We start from the raw sequence: 8582 nt of genomic DNA on the forward strand, positions 1-8582 counted from the left end.
TAATAATACAGTCATATTTATACATTCTATTAATAATACAGTCATATTTGTACATTCTATTAATAATAGTCATATTTATACATTCTATTAATAATAGTCATATTTATACATTCTATTAATAATACAGTCATATTTATACATTCTATTAATAATACAAAGCCTCTATACAAGCAGGGCTGTGCCCTGCCCCCGCTAATAGTGTGCAGGGCTCTCTCCTGCTTCCCTGCTGCAGGCTCTCTTACAACCGTATTGTCAATAAAATGCACAGTACTACTACATTTATAATACTTTTCATTGTACTGTCAATGAAATTTGATTTCAGTGTTACTGTAGCTTCAGTAGAAACTCAGTATGCATTTGGCATTATTTTATTACTGTAACGTCAAGCTTGGCAAATGTGTGTGATATTCTTTGAGCGCTGGATGCGGAAGCAGGTATCTTGTTTGTTTATGTCCGTGTTATGTCTGTGTTGAAGGGACTATCTATCTGACTATCTGTACAGATCTGCCTCCTTATTTTTTTTTTTTCGGCTGCTATCGGTCTCACTCAGCCATTGAAAGCTTTTCTCTGCTTTTTCCTGAGAAAAAATGACTAGAGACCTGCGCTTGACATCTTTTTGATGATGTCGGACCGTGTTGGAAAACATGGAACAAGTATTGAATAGCAGTTTGCTACGCATGAGGAATGACGGCTGTATTCATGTTATTTTTCTGAAAAGTGATTTAACATTGGATAGAAAAAACTGTTAGTTCCAAAAATGCAAGCACTGCTGTGATAGATGAAAGCTGCAATATGGTAGAGAAGTTACTCTGAAGTTGTAACAACTGAAAAAGATTCTTTTGTGTCAAAGCAAATGGCTGGCCAGCAGCACACGGCTGTACAAACAAGTCCTTTGATCTCCAGCCCTGACATGAAAGAAGCTTGCCCTTCGGGGAGTCCACTTGGGGTATAAAACTAGTTAACAGGTTTTTGCTTAGAAAATACAGCTGGTTTATGACGGGGTCATAAAGCTAGTTTTCAAGGGGACCGAAGGAGCCAGGCTCTAAGACTTCAAATAGATCAAAAGAGAAAAGGTCTCAAGAAGATGACAAAAACCAGATGTATGGACCTTTGTGGCACCAGGGGTGTGAAGAATGCACTGAGTTCAGAGGTCTTCACACTAGATCACACACACACACTCACACACACACACACTCACACACACACACACACTCGCACATGAAATATATGGTAACAGGATAATGAGTTGTACCTTTTCTATTGGTTAAGTGTCAGAGAAAGAGGAGGAGAGAGACAGACACCTATGCAGAAGGGTATTTAATGTCATGCAACAATTGTAAGAACGAGTATTCTGTTTGTCCTGTACCTGGGACCAGACTCCCTGCATATTTCAATAAACCTAACAACTGATTGAAGAAAAGGACTCTGTGCAGTTTCTTGAATCTACTTACTCACCATCCTTTTTTAAGTTACATCAGACCGGAAAGGGAAAATTGTAATGTCAGACCTGGTCCAACATGGCCGCAAAGGGTTAAACTTTTTCAACAGATAAAATCCTATGATATTATAAATTTATTAAAAGAAATTATGTGTTCCTTCAATAGTAAAGCCACTCCTGCTATAATGCCAGATTGCATTTGTCCCTTGAATGCCGTTCATTACACTATTTAAATTGATACATGATTATTTTTTCAGCAGCTACTAAACAGAATCCGGTCTGCTGCCATGGACAGTGTGAAGATGGAATCTGTCCAGATTAAAGAGGAGTTCCCTGAACTTGAACTTGTCCCCATTAGAGTGGAGTTCTCTGGGCTGGCTTCCCTCCCCATTAAACAGGAGCTCTGTGAGATACAATGTGACAGCAGTCAGCCAGAGGTCTCTGACATTAAAGCTGAGCACAATGAATTGGAGATCCCCCAGATGGAAGAATCCCTTCCTGTGAAACAAGAAGAGGTTCTGGAAACTGTCCGTATTAAACAGGAGCCCCCTGAAGTAGAGTTTGACGACATGGAACCAGTGAAGGAAGAATCGGAGGACTTCAAACCAAACATCCTTGAGCAGGAGCCTGTACGCCTGCGGGAGTGTAGCGTGGTGCTGGAGAGAATCTGCGTGAGAGAGCAAGGCGCTGGAGAGGAAGGCTCTCCCAACAGCACGCAAGGAGGTGGAAAGGAAGACGGGCGCTCCCATTCAGAATGCAGTCTAGCAGGTGAGTGACTCCCAGTAGCTGTGACATTGTCATTCTAGATTGCGTGAAATCCACAGTGTGGTTGAGAGGGAGGGAGCATATTGGTTAGAATACTTTAAAACCTGTCCAATTTGGCATCGCTTGGGACTGGAAAGTGGTGCAGGATTAGAGAGTTACTGTAAAACATTGAATACTGACCTAAAGGTAAAATGACTAAACTATTTGAACATTAAATAGCTGTGTTACTGTACATACACAGTGTAATAAACACAGTAATGCTTCAGCAAACTCTTCACCTGTTATTATCACAAGCCTGTTTAACCCATTCCCATAGAAAGACCTTCACGTGCTCGTACTGTACCTGCATGAGGATTCAGGTGCTTTCTGCTGCATTCAGGGTCTCTCACTGTTAGCTCTTTTGAGTTGGTGTTTTGTTCAGCTTTTCTTTCGAGAGATTGCTCACTGTGTGGACGATTAGACATGTATTTGCTGTTCAACAACTGCACAATTCAGAATGGAGCCGGCTGGACATGGTAGTGTATACACAACATCAGGCAGAAGGGACAGATTCCAGAATAGCCAGGCTCTGGACTGTAGAGGGGATCACACCATTCATTTCAATAGGGATTTGATCGGGACCCCAAAATCATACCGAATTAGAATGCTGGTTTGTAGAGGGGCTGGATTAGACAGGGCTCTACAGCTATGGACAAAAGCTTTGCATCTCCTACAATTGTAGGATTGAGGCATAATAAAAAATATATAAACATCATTTATACCTTTTATTTAGCATCATGTAAACAAATAAACGACATATTGCAAAATTCTACCAGAAGCCAGAATAGTATCACAGTATTTCCTGTTAGATTTCGAAATGTCACATTATATTGTGTGTATTTATTTATTTTTGTCTCAATCCTCAAATTCTAGGTGTTTCTAAACTTTTGTCTGTAATGTAGGTTGCTGATGCATTTACAGTCTGTGTAACTGTATAAAATAAACTGCTTGTGTTTCTGTCTGTATACTGGAGTCCTGTAACCCACTGTGTTGGGATTCAATTATAGGAATAATAAATAGAGAGAATTGAATTAACAAAACCCATAAACCCTGCATGTGTAATGTAATGCTATGGCATGGGGCTGCACATTTCTAATGCACCGTGATGTATATCTGTACAACAATAAACAAGATGATTCCAAACAGAGAGAGGGAGGGAGCCGTTCCAGTCTCCAAGCACATCATTGACAGATTATACTACATTACACTGCAGTTCTATGTATGCATCTGTACATAATCCAAGATAGAAAAGTCATAAAATGCCTCGATGAGAAATTGTAGCGTGTGTTAGAGGAAATAGACCTGAAACATTACAGGAGAACTTCACAGTCAGATTTTGATCCCAGGGCTCGGTTTCACCAGCATCAGTCTTTACTGACTTTGCTTTCACACAGAAAGGCTTTAAGTTTAACTTTGCATTTTTAAGATGGTGTAACCCAGAGCAAACCCCACAGATAAAATGCACACACTTTAATCCAGGGGTTATTATTATTATTATTTATTATTATTATTTATTTCTTAGCAGACGCCCTTATCCAGGGCGACGAACAGCACCACCTTCGGGCCGCGGGTGCAATGACATTCTATGTGTTTTTTTCTATTAATAACGATAAGCAGCCGTCGGCAGCAGCTGTAATTATAGAAAAATAAAGTGTAGCAAGGGAGTATCGGCGGACTGTCAATCAAAGCAGAAATTCACAAATCAGAGCTAACAGATTGCCTTCCTGTAGGCGGGATGTAGAGCGAGAGCTCTGACAATAGGGCGGTGTTGAGGTCATGTGATCGCTCTGCTGGCAGATGTAAAAAGTGTGTTCAGTATTCATAACATTACAATATGTCGAATCCGCTACCAAAGAATACGTTTTGCAAAGTATAAAGAACAGAAAAGGCAGCTGCAGGAGTTTGAATGCATTTGTACCGCGGGCTCAGCTTTGAGGAGCTGGAATGGGTTTTTTTCTTTTGTAGAAACGTTTCCATACTAGCTTTTATAATAACATTCATTTACAATTGATGCCAATGATGAATACGTTTTTGTCACTAAGTAGCTATTAACATTTAAAATATTGCGTGCTTTGATGTATGTTTCAATATTAACTAAATCAAGTTATGAATCAAACTGATAAGTCTTGTTGCATGCCGGTAATTGATTTATTAAAATGTTTGGTTATACTGCTATTTTATTGATTACTGGCTCGTTCACAGACGTCTTAAAATAACGCTAGAATATTTTTTGTTGCATAATAATAATAATAATAATAATAATAATAATAATAATAATAATAATAATAATAAAATGTTTTTTGACTGATTTCAGATTTCTCTGCAGGTGGATTTATTGTAAGTTTTCTTTTGGCGCAGCTGCACTCTGATTTTTTTTTTTTTTGGGTTGGGGGGGGGGGGGGGGGGGAAGTTGCAAGCCAACTGAATGTGATTTTGCAAGTTGTATTTGGTTGTACAGAGTAGTTGCAAAAAAAGTAACTTCTGCAATGCTCTCGTTTCCTTCTATATTGTATGCGTGAAAGTTATCGTATGAGGTAACGGCTGGACGTTTTAGTTAGTGTTCAGAAATCAGGATTTAAGAGTCATGTTCTTGTGCATGTTGTACTGGTTTTACTCAAAAGTGATTCCTGTTAAGGTATTTATGAATGGGAATAATAAGAGACATGCACTTTCTTGTTTGATAACCAAGAAAAATAACTGCATTTCTAGAATTTTCAATTATACAAAGGTACCTAATTTAAAAGGTTGATAGAAACGTCTGTTTAATCTTTGCAATTTATTGTATTCACTAAAATTAAAGTGTTTGAATTTTTAACTCTGTGCATATTCTATGTGATTTCCATCTTTCACATTATTTATTCAAATGAATAAAGGACAGTTTAGATTAGCTTTATTTATAATGTTACAGCTTCAACATAGAAAATGTTTTTAATTTGACATTTTCCCAAGGAGTGCTAATAGTGGGCCGCAGTGCCTGATGCAGCTGAACAGGTGGGCCTCGGGGGGGTAAAAAAAAATTGGGAACCCCTACTTTAATCCACTCCTCCACCCAGCCACATGCCCGAAGCCTACAAGCAGCCCCTCTTACTTTCTTTCCTGTTCATATTTTCCAGGTTCCAGTCCAGCAGCTAAAGCGAGGGCGGGCGGTGGAGAATATCCTGACTGTGGGAAGAGTTTCATTCGCTTAGGAAACCTGAAAACACACCAGCAAATTCACACAGGAGAGAAACCATATTGCTGCTCTGACTGTGGGAAGAGTTTCAGAAATTCAGGAACACTGAAAATACACCAGCGAATTCATACAGGAGAAAAACCGTATTGCTGCTCTGACTGTGGGAAGAGTTTCAGAGTTTCAGAACAACTGAAAACAAAACAGCGAATTCATACAGGAGAAAAACCGTATTGCTGCTCTGACTGTGGGAAGAGTTTCAGAGTTTCAGAACAACTGAAAACACACCAGCGAATTCATACAGGAGAGAAACCGTATTGCTGCTCTATCTGTGGGAAGAGTTTCAGTCGGTTTGGACACCTGAAATCACACCATCAAATTCACACAGGAGAGAAACCGTATTGCTGCTCTGACTGTGGGAAGAGTTTCAGGCATGCAGACTCCCTGAATAAACAGCAGCGAATTCATACAGGAAAAAAACCATATCGCTGCTCTGACTGTGGGAAGAGTTTCAGAGTTTCAGAACAACTGAAAACACACCAGCGAATTCATACAGGAGAGAAACCATATTGCTGCTCTGACTGTGGGAAGAGATTCAGTCAGTTAAGTAACCTGAAAACACACCAGCTAACTCACACAGGAGAGAAACCGTATTGCTGCTCTGACTGTGGGAAGAGTTTCAGAGAAAGAGGAGCCCTGACAAAACATGAGCGAATTCACACAGGAGAGAAACCGTATTGCTGCTCTATCTGTGGGAAGAGTTTCAGTCTGTTTGGACACCTGAAATCACACCATCAAATTCACACAGGAGAGAAACCGTATTGCTGCTCTGACTGTGGGAAGAGTTTCAGCCACACAGAATCCCTGAATAAACACCAGCGAATTCATAGAGGAGAAAAACCGTATCGCTGCTCTGACTGTGGGAAGAGTTTCAGAGAAAGAGGAACCCTGAGAAATCATGAGCGACTTCATACAGGAGAGAAACCGTATTGCTGCTCTGACTGTGGGAAGAGTTTCAGGCATGCAGACTCCCTGAATAAACACCAGCGAATTCACACAGGAGAGAAATCGTATTGCTGCTCTGACTGTGGGAAGAGTTTCAGAGAAAGAGGAACCCTGACAAATCATGAGCGAATTCACACAGGAGAGAAACCGTATTGCTGCTCTGACTGTGGGAAGAGTTTCAGTCTGTTAGGAAACCTGAAAACACACCAGCGAATTCATACAGGAGAGAAACCATATTGCTGCTCTGACTGTGGTAAGAGTTTCAGTCTGTTAGGAAACCTGAAAAGACACCAGCAAATTCATACAGGAGAGAAACCGTATTGCTGCTCTGACTGTGGGAAGAGTTTCAGTCGGTTAAGTAACCTCAAAAAACACACCAGCAAACTCACACAGGAGAGAAATTGTATCAGTGCTCTGACTGTGGGAAGAGTTTCAACAAGTTAGGACATCTTCAAACACACCAGTGAATTCACACCGGAGTCAAACCCTAAGGACCATGTTCATTCAGAAAGAAACATTACCTTACATCAGCGCTCCAGATAAGGTTTTGGGTCTGGGAGTAACTTACCCTTTTAACACTGAGAGTAAAATGTTTTTCAGGGGGTAAAATGCAACATTACCTTGAAGTCCTGAGTAATCTCGATAAATACTGTACAATCTTTGATGCTAATGGGCAGGCATTAAAAAAGCCTTCCGTTTTAACTGCAATGTTTCTTTGAACTACAGTACAAACACAGCTCTACAAGGTTCTTTATCGGCTCAGCACATTTTTTTTTCGATGTATCACACTGACTCTGCAACTCAATTACATTATATTTTAACATTAACCTCTTTTGCGATACGGACGTACCTGGCACGTCATGATTAAAAACATGGTTAAAAATGTTTAAAAAAAAAATAAAAATCTGGATTGCTGTTTTTTCACTCGGGGTGGCTCATCGAGGAGTTATTACACAACATATTAATGTCATCATATTACACAGATAAAATATATTTGATGTGATGCAGTTGTTAAATGTAATTTACAGCCTATTTGAATGCAAGCAGTGGCCATCTTTGGCTTGTACTGGAAACATCCAGAATGAATTTAAAACAATCTGTGTGTAACTTTTGTTTTCTTTTCAAAGAGGATTGATCATAAAAAAAGTTTACCTTTTGATTATTAGCTGTTTTATCGAGCTGTGCTTCATGAAATCAGCTTTGAAGTAACATACGACTATTTGTCTTTGTCTTGTTTTGTTCATGTGACAGAGAGGAAGATACTTCCTGCTCCTGACTGTCATCGTCTGACACCATTGTAATGTACAGAGTGTGTGGGAGCTACTGTATCATCGTGTGACACCATTGTAATGCACCGAGCGTGTGGGAGCTACTGTATCATCGTGTGACACCATTGTAATGTACAGAGTGTGTGGGAGCTACTGTATCATCGTGTGACACCATTGTAATGCACCGAGCGTGTGGGAGCTACTGTATCATCGTGTGACACCATTGTAATGTACAGAGTGTGTGGGAGCTACTGTATCATCGTGTGACACCATTGTAATGCACCGAGTGTGTGGGAGCTACTGTATCATCGTGTGACACCATTGTAATGCACCGAGCGTGTGGGAGCTACTGTATCATCGTGTGACACCATTGTAATGCACGAGCGTGTGAGAGCTACTGTATCATCGTGTGACACCATTGTAATGTATAGAGCGTGTGGGAGCTACTGTATCATCGTGTGACACCATTGTAATGTACAGAGTGTGTGGGAGCTACTGTATCATCGTGTGACGCCATTGTAATGCACCGAGCGTGTGAGAGCTACTGTAGTTCCAACTTTAAAAAAGTGTTGTAAACTCAGTGATCATAGGGTAAAAATAAACATTAGGAACTGTGTGTTTTTTGTATATAGCTACTGTGAGTGAAACCTTGTATCTCAGACTTGTGTCTGGTTGAGTTGGTTCGAGAGGAACTGTTAAGCTAGTGAGTTTGAGCATACAATTGATATTTTACATATTTTTTGAATACTGTATCTTACTTTTGTAAATTTATATTAGATCTAATTTCATTTTTCTACCGACCCCCCCCCCAAAAACTGTTACTCATTTTTTATATATTTCATCTGATTTTTTTTCTCTTCATTTGATTTCTTTTCTTTCTATTTTTTTTTTTAAATAA

General features: G+C 39.8%; 1 pseudogene; it reads left to right on the top strand.

Annotated features, from left to right (window-relative positions):
• The first annotated feature begins 419 nt into the window (after nucleotides 1-419).
• Nucleotides 420-8221, top strand: LOC131709114 (gastrula zinc finger protein XlCGF26.1-like; annotated as a pseudogene).
• Nucleotides 8222-8582: the final 361 nt, after the last annotated feature.

This window comes from Acipenser ruthenus, chromosome 41 (assembly GCF_902713425.1).
Source record: "Acipenser ruthenus chromosome 41, fAciRut3.2 maternal haplotype, whole genome shotgun sequence".
NCBI classification, from domain to species: Eukaryota; Metazoa; Chordata; class Actinopteri; order Acipenseriformes; family Acipenseridae; genus Acipenser; species Acipenser ruthenus.